Source organism: Cyprinus carpio, chromosome B3 (genome assembly GCF_018340385.1).
Source record: "Cyprinus carpio isolate SPL01 chromosome B3, ASM1834038v1, whole genome shotgun sequence".
NCBI classification, from domain to species: Eukaryota; Metazoa; Chordata; class Actinopteri; order Cypriniformes; family Cyprinidae; genus Cyprinus; species Cyprinus carpio.
The window spans coordinates 22,185,447-22,206,813 of NC_056599.1; the positions used below are offsets into that span (position 1 = coordinate 22,185,447).

General features: G+C 38.8%; 1 pseudogene; it reads left to right on the forward strand.

The window, feature by feature from the left end:
- The first annotated feature begins 13,341 nt into the window (after positions 1 to 13,341).
- Positions 13,342 to 21,367, forward strand: part of LOC109064434 — a 79,959-nt pseudogene continuing 71,933 nt past the window's right edge.

Sequence of the window (21,367 nt, forward strand, 5' to 3'; positions counted from 1 at the left end):
AAAACAAAAAAACAAGAAAACCTAACACTCTAACACTTGCACTCCACTTCTTGTTTTCCCTAAAAAAAAAAAAAAAACCCCTAACACTAGCTTTCTATATTCTTTTTCATATATATATATATATATATATATATATATATATATATATATATATATATATATATATATAAAACTTGCTACAGTATGTGTATTGTGTTGGGCTAATCAAGACTTATCATTGCACTTGCATTTTATTGCTCTTTTGTTGGTTTTGATTGCTTCTGTTGTCTCATTTGTAAGTCGCTTTGGATAAAAGCATCTGCTAAATGACTAAATGTACATGTAAAAGACTTTCAGGGTGATTGTTTTATGCTGTAAATAGCTGTACCACAAATGTCAAGGGTTGTTTTATGTAAATGCAACACTAGGGGGCATTGATGTCTTGGTTGTACTGTAGACTCAGTTCATGAAGTTCGCCCTCACACGTTTACTAGATGTGACTGGCATATTGACAAGCAGTTTCCTTCTGTGATCTTCCTGACATTGATATTTATGCCACCGATGTTGTCCAGAGTTCTTTTAGTCCCTCTTGGGTTTGCAACATTAGTTTTAATAAAAGGTGGAACAGTTACAATAACACAGAACAACATTTTGTGCAAAAAAATATTTATTTGTATAATATGATATCAAAACCAGATCCCACAAGTGATAGCCTAACATACACTGCTTTCTGTATTTCAATGATCCAGTGTGTTGTTTAATGCAGGGACTGTGTTTATATAAATTTGGATGTTCTCTAAATGTTTAGCTAAACTTTTAAATATTTAGCTCAACATTTAGATTTAGATTTAACATTTAAAATGTAACGTTATATTTAATGTAAATTTGTGATTTACATAGGCCTATAGCTAGGATTTACGTTTATATTTAAGATTTGGATTTAGCATTTATACTTATTTAAATTTAGTTTTATCATTTATAATATACCATTGAGATTTCGTTGTATCTATATTTAACATTTAGATTTAAGATTTAGAGTTAAATACACTGCGTGAAAAAGAGGAATTTCCAGAATAAATATGACATGGGCAATTTCAGTGAAACTTAAGGTGTACGACCCGTGTACGAAAATTTCCCAGGCAAGTGTGCTGTACGATATACATTTTAGGACATCCTCAGACCTCAGTCCTTAAATATAAAGGCGTCATGCCTCAGATTAAAAGGCTTCGGTCATTGGACAAAATGGCATCGCGCCTCAGACTGAAAAGCTTCAGGTCTCAGGAAAAAGCTGTCAGGTCTAATACAATTAGGCATCAGACGAAATGGACTCAGACAAAAAGGCATCAGATGAAACGGACTCAGACAAAAAGGCATCAGACGAAACAGACGGACTCAGACAAAAAAAGCATCAGATGAAACGGACTCAGACAAAAAGGCATCAGATGAAACGGACTCAGACAAAAAGGCATCAGACGAAACGGACTCAGACAAAAAGGCATCAGACGAAACGGACTCAGACAAAAAAGGCATCAGACGAAACGGACTCAGACAAAAAGGCATCAGACGAAACGGACTCAGACAAAAAGGCATCAGACGAAATGGACTCAGACAAAAAGGCATCAGACGAAACGGACTCAGACAAAAAGGCATCAGACAAAAAGGCATCAGACGAAACAGACAGACTCAGACAAAAAAAGCATCAGACGAAACGGACTCAGACGAAAAGGCATCAGTCAAAAAGGCATCAGACGAAATGGAAACAGACTAAAAGGCATCAGACAAAAAGGCATCAGACCAAACAGACTCAGACAAAAAGGCATCAGACAAAAAGGCATCAGACGAAAAGGCATCAGACGAAACAGACAGACTCAGACAAAAAAAAAGCATCAGATGAAACGGACTCAGACTAAAAGGCATCAGTCAAAAAGGCATCAGACGAAACGGACTCAGACTAAAAGGCATCAGACAAAAAGGCATCAGACGAAACGGACTCAGACAAAAAGGCATCAGACGAAACAGACGGACTCAGACAAAAAAAGCATCAGATGAAACGGACTCAGACTAAAATGCATCAGACAAAAAGGCATCAGACGAAACGGACTCAGACAAAAAGGCATCATACAAAATGGACTCAGGTGGAGTATCGCGTTGCCCTGCCCCAGGTGACGTCACACACACGCGGTTCAGAGGAAGTGGTATATAATGGTTGATTGATGGCAAAAGGAGGTAAGCGGTGTCTGATATATTATATTTTAAGTGCACGATCCATCTGAAACATTCCAATTTGGATTAGTGGAGGTAAAAAGCACATCTGCTGACAGCATTACTCAGGTTACATTTATGAAAATTCAAAGAGGACTAGCCAAACTTAAAGAGACCCCTAAGTACTACTGGCAGGTACAAGGTCAGCTTGCAGGTACTGGTCTACACTGGTGTGACTTTGTGACTGATACAAAATCAGATTTCACAATACAGAGGATTTGGCGAGATGATGCTTTCATAGCATAAATGAAAGACAAGCTAGACATGTACTATTATAACATTTACATGGATGTGTATCTTTCAGTGGTATGAATGGACAGATTCTGTTCATATTATAGTATAAACTTAAGATTTATTTTTACATTAATAGTAAGTATATACTTTATGTAGTTGAGATGTAGCATATTTCATAGTAGATCTTTTGTAACATATTAGATACATCACAAATTATAACATTAAATATATAGTACTTGCTATTAATTAGATGTAAATATGTACATACCAAGGTGAATACATTGTTTTTTTTATTAGATCTTCTGTAATGTATATAATATGTATACACATTTAATACTTGTATATATTTACATTTGATACATTGTGTGAAATAATGAACACCAGAATGAACTTTTATTTTCATGAATTATTATAAAAAGACTCTTCATTGTCAACTATTTCATTGTGTCTGTCAAATTATTTTCAGGGAAATTTTATATAAATAATTTCAATATACAATAAGATAAAATTTTCTTTACAATAAAAAGTAAAAAAAATAAAAATAAATAAAAACACATTTAAAGATGGTAAGTATTAAAAGGTATGCACTGCAACTAACTGAAAAAGTAACAAAAAAAAAGTATATATATATATATATATATATATATATATATATATATATATATATATATATATATATATATATATATATATATATAGATATAAAGTTAACACTAAAACACTATTGTAATAAATCACAGTTATTCTAAAAAATCTAATATACTAATATACATTCACTGCTCAAGAAACATTGGTCCCTGATAATTAAGCATAAAACCGCAATTATGCCAGATCTGATTAATACTTCCTGACAAGGTGAGAGGCACAACAGAATCCCAGATGTGTTTTTCCTTGACCCTTCGAATCACCCTTTCCACCAGAATTCTGGGGCGTGCAATGGCCTGTGTTTTTTCACAGTCCTGTTTGCTGAACTGCTTGGCACATTTGAAAGGTGGATTGATCAGTTAAGCACCTACACTAGAGAGCATATCTTCAATAGTGAACCCCTTGTCTGCCATGACCACATCTCCAGGCTCAAGCAGGTCCAAAATGACGGATTTCTTCGTCAGAGATTGAACCGGTGTAAAGCTGGCAAATAAAAGTCACTGCACCACATGGAGCTACTCCAACCAGACCTTTGAATGTGGTAGTGCTCTTGTAACTGGAGAAGATCTCATAGTAGAGTATCAGTGATGTAGGGCTTTCACACCGGATTTCTGTGCAGTCCAGGATGACATGCAGGTTTGGAATGAACAAACGGTAATTCTCTGGCATGGAGGAGCTTATTTGTTGCCTGGACATCTAAATGGGTACCGAACCCAGGTAATTAGCCCAGGTGATAATGGTCCTGCTCACCATAGCCATGCTTACCCCGAAAATTTCAGCGATAACTTGATTGACAAACAAACAAACAGATATATATTTAGTTATAAAACAGAACCATTGTTTTTACAAAATCATTTAATTCAACAACTAGTGTTAGACACATAAAGGTACTATATTATAATTAGACTAAGATTTCAATCTAATAGCTCGAAAGAATTCACTTTACCTTTACGACACGTTGCCAAAATAAAAGCTTGTTAGTTGCAATATGGCTAACTAACTTTATAAACGTGCACACAAGAATCTGCAAATGCATGTTTTCTTCCGTATATAACTTAAGTAGTGTAACATTTGAATAAAACTGTTAAATATAATATATCAGGCACTGCTTACCTCCTTTTGCCATCAATCAACCATTATATACCACTTCCTCTGAACCGCGTGTGTGTGACGTCACCTGGGGCAGGGCAACGCGATACTCCACCTGAGTCCGTTTCGTCTGATGCCTTTTTGTCTGAGTCCGTTTTGTCTGATGCCTTTTTGTCTGATGCCGTTTTGTCTGATGCCTTTTTGTCTGACTCCGTCTGTTTCGTCTGATGCTTTTTTTGTCTGATGCCTTTTTGTCTGATGCCTTTTTGTCTGATGCCTTTTTGTCTGAGTCCGTTTTGTCTGATGCCTTTTTGTCTGAGTCCGTTTTGTCTGAGTCCGTTTTGTCTGAGTCCATTTCGTCTGATGCCTAATTGTATGAGACCTGACACCTGAAGTCCTTTTTCCTGAGACCTGAAGCTTTTCAGTCTGAGGCGTGATGCCGTTTTGTCCAATGACTGAAGCCTTTTAGTCTGAGGCATGACGCCTTTTCATTTAATGACTGAGGTCTGAGGATGTCCTAAAATGTACACCGTAGTGCTGAGTCCCGTACACGACCATACACTTGAGATGCACAGAGATTTCCAGATACAGGAGATTTCTGATTGCACACACTAGACGTGTTCAGAGATTTCCAGTACACCAGCGCTCATGAAAATTAACCATGGTTTTATTATAGTAAAAGTGTATATACTATGTTTTTTTGGAAGATTGACTGAATAGCCAGCTTCTTTGGCAATGAATGTTTGTGGCTTACCCTCCTTGTGAAGGGTGTCAATGATTGTCTTCTGGACAACTGTCAGATCAGCAGTCTTCCCAAAGATTGTGTAGACTAGTGAACCAAACTGGGAGACCACTTTGAAGGCTCAGGAAACCTTTGCAGGTGTTTTGAGTTGATTAGCATGTCACCATATTCTAATTTGTTGAGATAGTGAATTGGTGGGTTTTTGTTAAATGTGAGTCAGAATAATCACAATTAAAAGAACCAAAGATTTACAACCTATTCGCACGGGATTAGTAGTCAAAGTGCAGCGTAAAATTTCACTTGTTTTGTTCGTGTCAGTGTTCTAGTTTTAATGTTAGAAATCTACAATGTATTTTGTTTAGCTATAATGTGATTTAATGTATGTTTATGTGTTGTGTTTTTTAATGTGTATGTATATAATGTTTTTAGGTCAGATAGCAAAAGTTGCCATTCTTCTGGAAAACTGCTGGTCTTTAAAGAACAGTCATCAATCAGGTAATTTGAACACGGTTTTTGAATACCTTTCGATTACTAAAGTTATCTTATATTTTATTCAGTTACTAAATCACTTTGACTAGCTTTGATTTTTTTCCAATTATTGATGAAGTTTTTTTTAACAAAGTTTAGGAGAAACATTTTTAGACAATCCAACCAATTAGCATCAGAGGAAGACTATATATCGCTGCTTTTCTCACCTTCATTCCCAGACGACAGCAGGCCAAATATGCTTATTCTCTCTATTATACATATGTGACCTTGTGAATTGCTGTTCAGCTAACAAAAATAACCGCCTGTTTTCATTACATTTGTATTATCATGTTATGTTTCCTAATTCTAACTTGTGTTTAAACAATGAAAACTGTCAAATGTATTCAGAGAAAGTGTGTTTTCCTGTTCCCAGACCCAACCATTCATCTGAAGGACTGTGAAAATATGAACCTTTGAACCACTGGTGACAGTTTCCACATGATAAATAGAAAGGACATGGCAGAGGATGATAGAGGTATTGATATTTCACTGAAATTAAATATCATTTAATTACATTTAGTCTGCTAGTCAGAATTATATCTGGTTAAATAAAAAAAAATAGTGGTTCATGATGGTTTTGTGATAGTGTTTCATGAGTCCTTTGTCATGAACAGTTTAAATGGCTGCTTTTCTTCAGAAAAATCCTCCAGATCCTTCACTTTCATATTTGAACCCTTTCCAGCAATGAATGTATGATTTCAGATCCATTTTTTTTACACTGAGGACATCTGAGGGACTCATACACAACTATTTCAAAAGGTAAACGCATTTATTGACTTTCAAGAAAGCAATACAATTTATTAAGAGACACAGGGTGTTGACTACTTGAATTAGATGATCAGGGAAAACTACTAATTTTTTCTGGAAATAAGCATAAAAAAAAGTATTTTATGTAGCTTCTGAAGGGCAGTACTAAATGAACAGATATGATCTTTAAACAAAACAAGAAACATTTACTCATCATCCTGTTCAAAATGTACAACCCCGACTCTTAATGCATTGTTACCTTCTGGAGTATCAGTGAACAATGTTTTCACCTTTTATAATCAGTTTTCCTAATTTTTCCTTTTATAATCATTTTTCCTCAAAATTATTAGTCATTGTCGGACAGGGGCCAAATATGAAAGTGATGTTACAAACAGCCAAGTATGGTGACCCATACTCAGAATTTGTGCTCTGTATTTAACCCATCCAAAGTGCACACACACACCATGAACACACACCCGGAGCAGTGGGCAGCCATTTATGCTGCGGCGCCCGGGGAGCAGTTGGGAGTTCGGTTCCTTGCTCAATTACACCCCAACCACTATACCACCACCCCCACACTCAAACCCACAACCTTAGGGTTAGGAGTCAAACTCTCTAACCACTAGGCCACGACTTCCCCACAAATATGCAGAAGATCCTGGGAAACCAAAGAATCTGCGGGACTTGGAGGATTTTTTCTAAAGAATAGCAGGCAGTTGAACTGCTCTGGACTTATGAAAAACTATCCCAAAACTAGTGCTGTCAAATGATTAATCACGATTAATCACATCCAAAATAAATGTCTTTGTTTACATAATATATGCGTGTATGCTGTGTATATTTATTATGTATATATAATTACAAACACATGCATGTATACATTTAAGAAAAATATGTTATGTTTATATATTAAATATATTTATATATAATATAAAATATAAGAATATAAATATATAAATGTATATACATGTAAATATTTTTCAAAAATATATACTGTATGTGTATGTATTTATATATACATAATAAATATACACAGTACACATACATATAGTATGTAAACAAAAACTTTTATTTTGGATGCGATTAATCACGATTAATCATTTGACAGCACTACCCAAAACATAAAACAGCTGTTGGGTCATCCAGTGTATGTAAACTTTCTTTATAAATTATACATTTTCTTTTTTATAAAACAGTAAATGTAAATATCTATTATGTAAAATTGCTTATTCATGGACAGTAGCTACTAAATAAAAATAGCATACATTATGAATCCTCTTATTTTGTTAAAATGATTGCATATTCTACAAGGGCACAGATGGGCAAACTCAGTCCTGCAGAGTTTCGCTCCAACCCTAATTAAACAGACCTGAAGCTAATCAAGGTCTTCAGGATTACTAGAAGGCTACAGGGAGGTGAGTTTGATCAGGGTTGGAGCAGGACAGTGGCCCTCCAGGACCGAGTTGCTCATCTCTTTGCTAGGGGTATTTAAACTTATGAGCATAACAGTATCTTCTGAAGCTTCTGAAAGGCAGAATTAAATGAAAAAAAACATGGGTATGTTTATAGTATAGCCTATAGCATTGGCTGAAAAAATAAAAACTGAGTTTTGTTGATCCCTTGCTGTGTTGTGGCTTTTTTGTTGACAGTTTTATAAGTGCATTGACGCATTTTTGTATAGAAGGCACGAGGCATTTAAACATATTAAGTGTACAGTGATTTATAGACTTTACTGAGACATGAGTGTACGTTTACGGAGATGTAACTGCCTGGATTTTGCCGAGACTACTTCTCACGCACAGGGATGTACGTGGATTTACTGGTGAGTGAGTAAACATTTCCGTCCGTGTCTGGGAGTTTATCGCGTTAGTGAGTGGACTGGAAAACTTCCGCACACAAAGTCCGTTTCTGTCAGTGGCCAGAAGTCAGATGGGGGTTGGGTTTGGGGTGGGTCAGAGCAAGTTTCCTTTGGGCTTTTGGCCCAATTACACATAAGTAAATACATAATACCATAATTATTAATAAGAATTTGCCGTTGTGATAATAATTAGACTTATTCATGTTTCTTTTTATTTATCTTTTAATATAACAAATTTTATATTACATAAAAGGAAACATTGTGGTGCATGTGGAACAGTAACAAAAAAAAATCATGTACTTGAAGTATGGAAACATGGAAACACCTTCATGTTAAACGAAACACTTTCATGTTAAATACATAAAGTACAGTACTTCATGTATTTAACATGAAGGTGTTTCCTAGTTTCTTACATCCATAATTATGTGAAATACGGGAGACTCCCGGGAAAAACGGGAGTGTTGACAGGTAGTTGAACACCCTAGTGTTCTGATGACGCAAGAGTTGCAACTATGGCAGCTGAAAAGGCCATTCTTTGTGTTCTTTTTGAAGAATTTGGAACCTATCCAATATTTGCCTCGCAAACATTTCAGGTGAAGAATAATCCACTTCTTACCTCAGAGGGGACTGTGTTAAGATCTAGGCTATTATTTTATTTGCGAGTATTAGGCTTATTATTATTGCTGATCACTGTTGTTGTGCTATGTTATTGTAATATTAACCATTATATAAGAGGAGTATAGAAAAGTTTATGAAAGTGTCACTCCACAATACAATAGCCAAATATATTAATATGTAGGCCTATAGTATTTTGTCACATTAAGGTCTAACAGACCTTCCTAAGGAAAGGATATGGACCAGAAGACATTGCAATTAAAAATTATATTTAGACAGACTTAAAGAAGTTTCAGATCTATAATTGTGCTCTTATTATTTTAGTTATTTGACTTAATGTAAATATACGTTCAAACAATATACTTGCTCTTGTGAATTATATTTGATGTTAATACATTGTGCGAGCTGTCTTAATACGCATGGTTTATAGACATTGCTGCTGATTGGGCTGACAGGTTTGACACCACCCACCAAACAAGAGAAACGTATCTCAAACCCCGTTGAGTAGCGAAACAGTGCACACTGGGTTGAGCTTGAACTTGCCCCGGGGCGCATACCCTGGAAACGTTCCATTGACGTGTTTGTGCGCTGACGTGAACAGTCCGGAAACGCAACTTTTGATGCAATGATAGATAGAAGATTTATATGTAGATGAAACATTTAAATTTAGCTAGAAATAGGAAACATATTTCGCCTGGTTTGGCTTCACTTCATTGGTTGCCTGTCGAATACCGTGTTAAATTGTTAAGGTTTGCTGGTATGTGTAGGGGTTTAGATGCCAGCCCCACAGACTTACAGATCTTCTCTCACACTGGAATTTTCTATGCCCTATTGTCCTCAAAACAGGTTTGTGTTGTCTTGCCATGTCACGCTTTGGAAGTAAAGGGCAGTGTGCTAGTTCCTGTTGCTGTGCTACAGGACTGGGATATCTCTGGTACGCACTGATGCTGATAGTTTTAAATCCTCATTGAAGGTATACCTTTTTTTTCTTTGGCTTTTGGATCAGTGTAATTTTACTAATCAGTGTGCTCTCTCTTGTTATTCTGTCTATTTTATTGTGTTGTATTTCCTTGTTGGTTTTTATATTTTATTTATAGCACTTTGGTCAGTCTTGCCTTGCCTTGCCTTTGGTCTTATGTTTTGATATAGAAATATAGTAATAAAAATGCATAAATCTTATTTAGGTAAATCTTGCTAAATGTATTTGTTTTGGTCATTAAATCTGACAGAATTTGACCAGAGTTTTTACAAACATGCGCCCCCATATACTTTCTGTCTGTAGTGATGGCAGAGGCTCACCAGGCAGAAGTGTTTCAGTTCACCATCACCCTGAGGGGATCGACCTGTATCTTTCCCACCATGCCCTAAATCAAATCTACTTCTCCGGTCTGTGATCCCGGAAGAAACGCATCAGCAGGATTAAGGTCAGTGACTCGAAGATTAACAAAACTAGTCATGTAATTCATCGTAGTTTTTGTCCTGTATTATAGTCTTCTGTGTGTGTTTTTTTTTGTGGGTAGCATAAAGTAATGTAGTGAATAAAGTCTGCTTAATGAGCAGTTTGCTTATTGTTAATGTTTAACGCCCAAACACTTGGTCCGTCGCTCCACCGTTGCACTGAATAATGTTGGGTGCAATATTTTTTCGTGACCTAGCCCAAGGTGTATATCAGGTGATTGTAACCAAGGGCATTTAGCTTTGCACTTTCCTTGGACACAACAAATCATAAAGATATCCTATCCGCCCCCATCCTTTGCTTTTGTTGTCATAGCATCCAATGTGTACAGACAGTCTGATCCAACCTGAGGCCGCACTGCTAAGATTCAAGCACTTGCGGGTTGTGCCCCGAGGTACCACTTGCTTTCAGCCTTCAACAGAGCTCGATTGAAATGGTTAAACCGGTGCATGGTAAATTGTAAGAGGGAGAAATGGAATCAATTGTTGTCTTATGGATGATGCAACAGTTGCTCTGGCCATCCTAAAGTCTCTCCTATCATAACCCTTATGGAATGTTTTGGCAACAGTGATGCATTTCTACCAAGACCAAAGTCTGGGCCGTTAGTACCTTGAAAAAAAAGTTACAGTACTCAATCAGTTCTGTAAAGATATACTCTGTAAACAATGACCATATTGGGGAGTTTTTATCATGTGTTCACTTGTCTCTCCCTCAAGCTATTATATAGATTAGTTTCAGAATAGGCATATCTTATTTGCTGTACATAGTATATACAAATATCTATTATAGATAACAGATATGCTGTATCTACAACTGTTTCACAGTGAAATGTTTCTGAAGCACCAAATCAGCATATTAGAATGAGGTATGAAGGATTCATGTGACACTGAGTAACGACTGCAGACAGTTCAGAACATAGTTCAAGTTAATTTATCACATAGAAAACTTTAAGTTGCTTTAAGTTGCAAATAATACAATTCCTGACAGATGTACGTTGCACGAAACCAATTAATGCAATCCGGGCATTAACCCAGGGTCAGTAATGTACCGTCTTTGAAACATCAGCTTGCAAATACCAAGGATCAATGGTTAGACCACAGACATTAGGAGCAGTGTGAATGTGAAACAAGATAATCCAGGATTGCCATTATAGCCCATGTGATAGAATGAGCCCAGGGTTACTTTATGTCAAGTGTGACAAGACCTATCCCCCTATTTTTCCCTGTAAGAGCGGAACACACACATTTATCGATACTGACGCCTATCTCTCTATTATTGTGTCCTGTTGAACCCCGAGTTAGGTTACTGTGTCAGCGATCGGACTTTTTTAACCCTGCCTGCAGGCCCAATAACAATTGGAAATTGAGATGTTCGTGAGTAAGTGTTCATGGAGCGGTTTTGCTGGCATTGATGACTAAAATTTGGCAGGGATCTTGAAATGGGTTGGGCTTTATAAGATTACCAGGGAATGCGATCATCCATCCCCGTGTTCAGGAGCTTGCTTCAGTCAGAGCCTCTGCCTATATGTGGCTGGTTTTCACGCATTGAAAAGACTGGATGGCCGCGATTTGCGGAAAAGTCTGCGTAACCGTCTACAAAAAATACCTCAAGGTTAAAGCGCTGTGGGGCCACAAACTATGTACGTGACGAAAAATTCTGAGCAAATTATTTCTTTGGTCAGTGTCTTAGCTGGATTACGTGATTAATACAATACTAACTGATTACCATAAATCATATGTGACAACTGACAATTGGATCATAAGAAAAAATTTATTGGTATTGAAACTCTAGATACTATTATGTCACCTCTCAACATAGTAAATTTGCCTCTTTACCTTCAAGACCGTCCAAGATGGAAGGGAGGTTGTTCTTCCATCATAACAGATTTTGAAAAAAAATTAGGATTACAGCTTTTGCTCACTAATGGTCTGCGCAGTGAATGGGTTTTTTTTCCTTTTTGCTGTAAGATGAAGGGCCAAACAGCTGATAAACACATCACACATCAAATGACAAGTATGCCCCACATCTCTAGTCAATCAAATTAACCTCTCGTAAATGTAAGCAACTGAGTGTTTGTATTCACTTCACACGATATGAATTAATAGACTGTTGTGTGGAGTACTTGTGAGTTATTTTACTAGTTTTTCTATCACATGATTTATGACTTTTGGATATTGGATGATTGTTTGTTGATTCCGTTGTTTGGACTTTCATTCTGACGGCCACCCTTTCCACTGCAGAGGATCCACTGGTGACATTGATTTTTTTAAAGTGCTCGTAATGTGTAAATGTCGCATTTTTTTCGGGATTAGGAAACAAAACCATTGTTAGCTGGAATGAGTTGCGGGGGAGGAGTACTTTTCTCACAAATTGAGAGGGTGTTTGTTTTAACCAAGTGTTAAACCAGCGGGGATCAGCTGAATGCCAAAGTCTTTCTAATGTGACCCGAAGCGATCAGGGGTTAAAATGACTTTTAAAAATAGGGTGCAAATGTATTGAGCCAGCCGTCGATTAAATACCACCCCCTGCAACGACGGTGTTTTCACCATTTGGGGTATAAAAAGCAAGGTCGAATCACGTGGCATACCACTGAGGAGAGGTAAATTGTGGGGGGGTGTTGATGGAGCAGAGCACACAGCACGGCTGAATGTGGAGATCTTGTCATGGTAACTAGGTGATGTTGTTTTAGTATAGACCGGGGATTAGGATAATATTTGAATTCGTATTTAGAGTCAAAATGTGAAGAAGGTTTTGTTGATCAGCCAGGTTAGGGACGGGGACACGAGTATAGTTACCTCCGGAGCCAGAGTAACAGGGTAAACATTAGGGTATGTGAAGCCTAACTAGACTCATTGGCCACTTGATCAGTCTTTCTAATAACCTAATACAGATAAACAAAAAAGGAACACATATCACCCTGGGTGGATACAGGTCAATCCTTCAAAATTGCTTATACATCATATTACTTAGCCACAGGATTGTCATGTAATCGTGTCACCCATACAGCTACATCCAGGCAGCTCGAGCTGAGAATACTATCACAGCCGTGTTTCTGTATTGCCGCAAAGTTATAGAGAGGAACTCAATCCTGTACGTGACAAAACCTTGTTTTTAAGTTACATTATGTTTTGTCATGATTTTGTATGTGACATCCAGGACTAATGAACACTTGACACTTATGTTACAATGTACAACTACCTAAAGTATACAAAAATATGAATTATAAATCAGTTGTAAACACAGCAACCACTGTCATGCCAGCTGTACTGTTAAACTGAGAATAGTCTTTGAGATCCTGTCACTCTGTTCACTAGAGTGGTATTCCTAACCACAAGTCGTACCGCTGTGGTGCACCTCAGTGTGAAACGATATGTTTAACATCACACGCATGCCGGGAGAGGAGACCGGTTTGCACACACACACACAACCCACACCAATATACACAAAAATAGTGATCGTTATGCCTTGACATAGTCTCTTGATTCTCTCAGATGTGCTGCAGTCGTATTGGCAGGGACAGGGAGTTTGTCGCTGGGTACCACAGGGGCCGTTATTATCAGGTTATGGGTTTACCGAAGCAGGACGCCTGCTATCCACCAGAGAGATCCTTGTACCAGGATTCAAAGACTCTTAGAGGACCCTCTCACCTCCTTCTCCAAGGAGAAGGACAAAAACTAGGGGCACTGACAGCAGCAAACAGATCAGATTCTTAGAAAATACTATGTCTGTTGTTTGCTCTCCAGCAGAGGCGTGTTATGGGAATTTTATGTCAGAAGTACTGGTAACCACAGAATATATTATATGATTTTTTCATATCCATTCGGATTCTTCATGATTGCCGTATTAGACAACAAAAACTGAAAGAGCATTTGAGCATCTGTGGATCTTTAACACATGGTGGCATATGATTATCATATATTTTTCATACTGAAACAGAAAGCTTTCGAAACTTTCAAAGACACTGAATGTGCACATTTTTGCGCGGATTTGTGAAAGAACTGCGTTATATTTAATCACTGCTCAAATGGGTTATACTCCATGAAGGTGTTTAATTTTCTTTCTTCTCTTTTTTTTTTTTGATAGTTTAAAATGGTGGGGTGAATGACCATGGATATTTGATAGAAGTTCCGATATCTTTAGAGAGATCTCTTTACCAAAAGGCGCACTGACCATACTGGACTCTCTGTAGTGAGAGGCTCTGCCTGACCTGGTTTATCATCCAAGAAATAGTGGCAGAGTTAAAAGCTACATTGTTGGCCGAAAAGGGTAACAAACAAATCAAAAAGGATAAAACAGTGAGATCGAAGCTTAAGGAAGACAAAAAAAAAAAAAACAAAAAAAAAAAAAAAGGTGGAACCCCAACAGTTCCTATCAGATTACCTTTGACCACTTAATCTCACAGAGCATGTAGTTTATGAGCACCATATAAAATCCCAGGACAACCCTAGTCAGAACGTTCACTGCTATTTATTACTCTGCATTGTCACACGTGCATTATATCCTTCATTCATAACGGCGAGACAGCAGCGATTCTACAACGGGTTTGACGGCTGTGTTGTTTACATTTGAGAGAGCGATTGAATTAGAAAACTAGAGGTAAATGAAAGAGCCTATATGGTGATTGCTCCGAGTAACATGAAACACACACAGAGACACTTTATGAATACTCAAATGGAAGAATTCTGTTGTTTCGGGTTTCTAGATTCAAGTTTTATGTTTATTATTGTCATATTTTTGTGTTCTGCTCTTTTGATGTATTATTCAAGTATTTTAGTGTATACAGACATATAATACATTTATTTCAATCCCTTGTTGAAAAAAAACAAAAAAAATATAACCCATCAATGAATTTGTAATGGTTTTACTGGTTACAATGGACCCTTCATTGTATTTGTTTTAATAGACCACCTGTGGTCTCTACTGAGATAAATTGGTCACCAATTATCCTGATGGCTTTTTGTTAAAACCACGTAATCCTAATGGAAAAAATGTCCAAAACACACTATAGGAAACCCATTATTTAATGTGTTTTAATGTGTATTAAAAGTTGATGGGTTTGTAACGTACGTATTGTATTGAAACCCATTAGAATTTCTGTGATGGTTTCTAGATTGTTTTTTCAGCAGGGTCGTTTTTGTGATGTTTATTTGCCATAATAAGCGATACATTGATTGCGGTAATTCCTTGCGAGATGGAGCGGCTGTTTTAGAGCTGTGGGTGGCCTATTTGGGGAAAATCCAGGGGCCATTTTTTTTACACCCAGTCTATCCTTGCCGATGGCCGATATATGAAATCACACAACTGAATTTAAAGATGGAAAAAACAGACGCATAACAATTGTTGAAATTAAATTTCTGTTTATTTCCACATAATAATGGACTCGTATTGATATAATTTGAAAAATGAAATACATATGAAAAAATAACTTGATAAAATATTAATTCTGTGAAATAGAGATTTTATTTATATAGCTTTAATTCTGTTATTCGTATTGTATGTTTTTTCCACAAATATTAAAGTCATTTTAAACAAATATTAATAAAAAAGGAAGAAAGTAGTCAGTAAATACTGTAACCAACAGTGCAACTCAGTACATCCCTGAGTAAACTTGTGAACACTCGGGGAATCATATTTTTTCAAACTAAAGACTTAGTGCTACTTTTACACACAGCACACACAATGAATATATCATGATATGATATAGCTGCAAAAAAAAAGTTGTTTTGAAATCAATCGTGCATGCCTATAGTGACAGCACAACTGTTGTTATGCAGTACAAGGCACAATCAGTTTCAGCAGCTCCATTGCACAATGCAGTCTAACCATTATTAATTTTCCAAATGTTTGAATACAACTGGCTTGAGATGATCATTGAGACATTTAAAGCATTTTCACTAGATGAAAGCGCTATATACTTTTTTCATTCAAACAAAAAAATTGCGCAGAATTTTAGTGAGTATACTTAACGGATTATTAGATTTTCAGAGATTCGACATATAGTCATATAAAATGAAAAGACATAGTTGTGCTGAATGGCTGATATCTGCCATGGTATATGAGCCACATCGAAGTATTGTAGCCCCATGATTTCCTTTAAAATATATTTTCTAATCCTAATAGCAAAGTACCAAATTTACAATTCTATAATACTTTTTTCATATATAACTGTTGGGAAAAAGCATTAAAAAAATTAACACTGTGTAACGTATATATGTTAGTCAGAAGGCATCTTGTTAAGGTTAGCAAGGTGCAGTATACTTAAAGAATTGTAGAACGGGAGCTTCGTACGCAACTGCTGTTCGCTTGGGCTAAAATTCTTTTGACCATATAGGCCATCATTCATAAACCACTAAGACAAAAACGTAAAAATATATTTGAGGGACAAATCAGGATTTGAATGCTTGGCCAGTGGTTTTTAATCTAGATTTAAACACGAAAGTGTGTCGAACCGCCAAACAAAGCAGGTAGGCTAATTTCCAGAGGTTAGGGAGCCCAATGCGTAAAAAGATTATCCTCCTTGATGGACTTTGCTATCCTATGTGACTACCACAAGTCCAGCGTTTTGTGGGACCTTAGGGAGCGGAAGTATTGTAGCGGGTCGAACACTATTTCTAGGTACACCGGACAACCAGTACAGGGCCTTATAAGTAAGTAGATATTTTGGTAACTGATACCGACTTATATCGTTACCAGTGCACAAGACTGTAAGAAGTGGGTAATACGATCGATTTCTTGAGCCTGGTAAAGGACATCTAAGCTGCTGCCATTTTGGACTACCTGTACTTGTTTTTGCGAGCAGGGACCCCACCTAGAATTGCTACAGTAGTCCATCTAAGCATCGAATGCATGAAATCCTTTTCTGCATAGACGCCAGGTAACGTTTTTTCCGTAGCTTGGCATGTTTCTCGATGGAAGAATGTGTTGTTGTAACAGGAATAGGATTTTCAAAATAACAAGTTCTGTCTAAATATCCCACCCAGATTTTTGACTGTAGAGAAGTACATTACCATCAGGCACAAATACGGTTTTACTGCGTCTGAGTCTGTGTAATGTTTTTGGCCCTAAGTAATATCTCGTCTTATACTGAATTAATAGGAGAAAATTATTGTCCTCCTAATCGTGTAGTTTTTAAAACACACTCTGTTAGCTTAGATATTGAGAAGTTTACCTCTGGTCTTGTTGAATTATAGTTAAGTACATCAGCATAACATGGGAAACATATCCGTATTTTCTAGATAATTTACAAAGTGCAACATATAGGAAAATAGCAGAGCCTTTGGAGAAGATCCTGTGGCCTCCTGTCTACTGTTATAAATGAATGAGACTCCCCATTTAGCCATAACCAGGTGGTAGCGATCGACAGTTAAGTTCTAAACCATCTTAAGCCTGCACTTGATCCTGTATATTTGGTATCGATCTATGGAGTATGTCGGGGATCTATGTTTCGAACGCAGCACATAAGATCAGGTCAACTAGATGAGATATACCTGTCTGATGCAGAAGTCAGCAATCCCGTCAAGTCTGCTTTATTGTCATTCTCCACATGTGCATACCATACACAGAGAAAGTCGAACTTGCGTTCTCTCGACCGCCCGAGTGCATACAGATAACCCTAACAGTAGACCTAAAAATTCTATATCACGTAAATATAAATAAACTATACATAAATGGTAATGTACAAAAGACATAATAGAAAAACCTAAAATAAAAATAAGTTAATAAAAGCAGCGGCAAGGCCCTGCAGATGAGTGCAAACCAGTGAAACAACAAAGTGGCAGCTAAGCAGATTTTGTGCTTAAAAAATGCTTATCATCTGATTAAAGTGACAAAGTAGACAAGGGGCTCGAGCAGTTATTTTATGAACTAGACTGGAGGAGGTCAAAGATGTCAGATCCATTGTAATCTAGGAGTGACAGACACTGCTGCACAAAGTAACTGGTGCAATGAATTCGTAGTTATATGGAGGGGGTGTGGAAGGTACCTTGGTGTGGTGACGGAGGTGGATGGGGTTTTCACTGCATAGTTTCAGCTTGGGCGGAGGCGAGAGGGCGGGGGGTAATTCGACGAGGCTCGAACTATGCTCTGACAGCCCTGATTGGTGCAGCTGTTGCCGCGTACTTCTTCTGTCCTGGCCTGGAGACTCCGCAGTCTCCTCCTGATGCAGCATACGGGGGTGAAGACGGTGCAGTGATAGGACACCGCATGCTGAGCTTTTCGAGTGAGACGTTCATAATGTCTTGAGAGGGAAGAGACACCAATGATCTTCCTCACTCTCTCGCTATCGTTCAGAGTCTCCTGCGGCCGCGTTGCGGCGCCATAACACACAGTATGCGCTCGTCAATGCCTCAGATGTGCCTCTGTAGCAGGTGTACAAGATGGGTGGGGCTCTGCTTCCTCAGTTTTGCGGGGAAGTCAGAGACGCTGCTGTATTTCTTGCATTGCTATGCGGTTATGTCGGTCCAGAGAGGGTCCTCTGTGATGTGCCCCCCCAGACGACTTGGTAGCTGCTCCCCTCTACTCTCCACCGTCCACCGTATGATGGCCGAGGAACATGCTGAGTGTGCGCGTCTCCTGAAGTCCACAACAATCTTCCTTCGTGCTTCTCGCCCGTCTCAAAAGAGGCGATTGTTGTCACTGCACCACCCCTCAGTCGCTCACCGTCGCTCCTGTAGTTTGTCCTCATCTCTGTTTGCTAATGAGCACCCAAACAGTTCGTAGTCCCTCCGCAAACTTATAAAGAGGTTGAGTTGTGTGACGTGTGCATCGGGGTCGCAGAGTGAGAGAGTGGCTCAGCACACATCCTTGGGGGGCGCCCAGTGTTAGTGTGTGGTACTGCTGTGTTATGCTGCCGGACACCTACTGCCTGAGGGCGCCAGTCAAGTCCACAGCCGTGCACAGCGAAGTGTATGAGCCCCAGCTCGACCCGTTTTGGAATAGCTGTTGAGGGGCTGAATTGTGTTGAATTGTCTGAAACTGAAGTCTAGGAACAAGCAATTCCTGACGGATGCTTCTTTTTCCCGCCACACTGTGGAGTGCTGATGTAGGGTAGTTTGAATGGCACATCGTCGACCGCTTGACCGATCTGCAAACTGAAGTGTGACCAGGAGGGGTGACAAGACTTGATGTGTGCATGACTATCCGTTCGAACACTCATGAGAATGGGGTAGTGCAACGGCTCGTAGTCATTGAACATGTTGATATGCTATCCTTCGGACTGGAAGATGTGGTGCTTTAAGCATGGGACCAACAGCTTGACTAGTGGATGTTGAAAATGTCTGTGAAGACATCAGTGCCATCTCGGACAGTCTCTCATACCCAACGGCCCGGAATGTGTCAGGACCCGACTTTGCGTGCTTGATTTCTGCTGGAAAGATCTCCTCACCTGTCTGGATCGCATCATCATACCTGTCAACTGGGAGAGGTGGATCTTCTGTTCATGGATCTTCTTTGGTGCCTCAAAGCGAGCTAGAGAAATGTGTGCAGCTCGTTCGCCGAAGAATGTCGCTAGTACACAGGTCCTGTGGGGCTTGTAGTCCCGAATGGTCTTGTATCCCCTGCCACAGTCTCCGATGTCTCTGCTGTCGCTGAATTGAGGGCTACCCGTCCTGATACTCATCTTAGCCTCCTCTGATGCGCGGATGTTGGCCCTGCTGTTCTCAGCCCCCTCTCTCCGAGCGCCATAGCAGCGTTCCGCTTCTCAAGAAGTCTGTAACTTCCCTGTCTCCACGGCTTCTTTGGCGTACAGTAATGGTTTTTTGGTGACTGACACAACATTCCTCATGAACTGGTGTGTAGGCAGTGACAGTCGCCGAGGACTCCTGGATGTCGGTGGAGTTAAATATGACAGCCTCTTAAACAGATTACCAGTTGCTGTACAAAGCAGATCCTTGTGAGCACTCAACATATTCCTCTGGCGCACTTGAATTTTTTTTTTGAACTGGTTTGGCGACTTAACACGAGCGTTCTGTATGCGGCATGACGCATGACAGGATGTGGTCTGAGGCACCGAGTGGGGGATCGGAGGGCTTTGTGTAAGCTCCTCATCTGTGTGGTGTAACAAAGTCCTAAATGTGTTACCTCTTGTTGGCAAAGTTAATGTGTTGGTGTTTTAAAGAAACCCTCAAGCAGCAGGGTTTGATCCCCGCTATGAGAAAAGCATCGGGGTTGCTGTCTCTGCTCACTGATGTGCTGGTACCTTTCATTAGTGCATCTTTCCGTTGCTTGTTTTGGCCCCCTGTTGTTCGGGGAAGTGTAAACGAACCGATCAGTATGGCAGTATATTCCCTCGCGAGGAACGGCCACTTAATTAATCATAACCTCCACCATGGTGAGGCATGTTTGCAGATCACAACAGCAAAGCACCACGCTTCATTGATGGTAACACAAAGCCCGCCGGCACAGTGCGGGTTTTCTCCCCGCGACGGCGATCTCATGTCTGCTCATAGTCACGTACTGGTCGCGCTGTGGCGCAGGGTCCGAACGTGTCTTGGCCAGTCTTTCCGTGAAATACAAACACACCAGATCTCTTACAGACCCTCTTTGAACGTATCATCGGATGAGTCCAGTTATGTCCAAAGAGCGACTTAGCCTACGACGGATGGGATGGTTGGCGTTGTTGGGTTGCCGTAGCCTAGCCGGATACCTCCGCGCTTACCCCCTCTTCTGCTTCCTCTCACGCCGCTTGTGGCGCCTCTCCGCTGTCACGAAGCAGTCATTTTTAGAGCTCAATTGAGCAGACACAACTTTCTAATGTGTCTCCAAAAACCAAAAATAAATCCTTAACAGAGATAATTGTTTTGCAGGAAGGAGCACAATTGAGCAGAAACAACTTTTTCTAAAATTGTAGACATAAATGGAAGATTTGAAATGGGTCTGTAATTTTTGCCAGTTCACAAGGATCTAGTTGTGGTTTCTTAATAAGAGGCTTAATAACCGCCAGCTTGAATGGTTTTGGGACGTAACCTAAAAATAACGACGAGGTTATAATATTGAGAAGCGGTTCTTCTGCTACAGGTAACAACACTTTCAGTAATTTAGTGAATTACTAAACGAGTTTCATGTGTAAACAAACCTGCATGACCATAGCAATCCGGGATTGTCAGAGTTGGATTCATTAATGTTTTATTTTGAATTAAGAAATTATTATATTATTTATTATAGAAATTATTTCATTATTAAATTATTATATTAACCATAGGCCTTGGCTACCGGG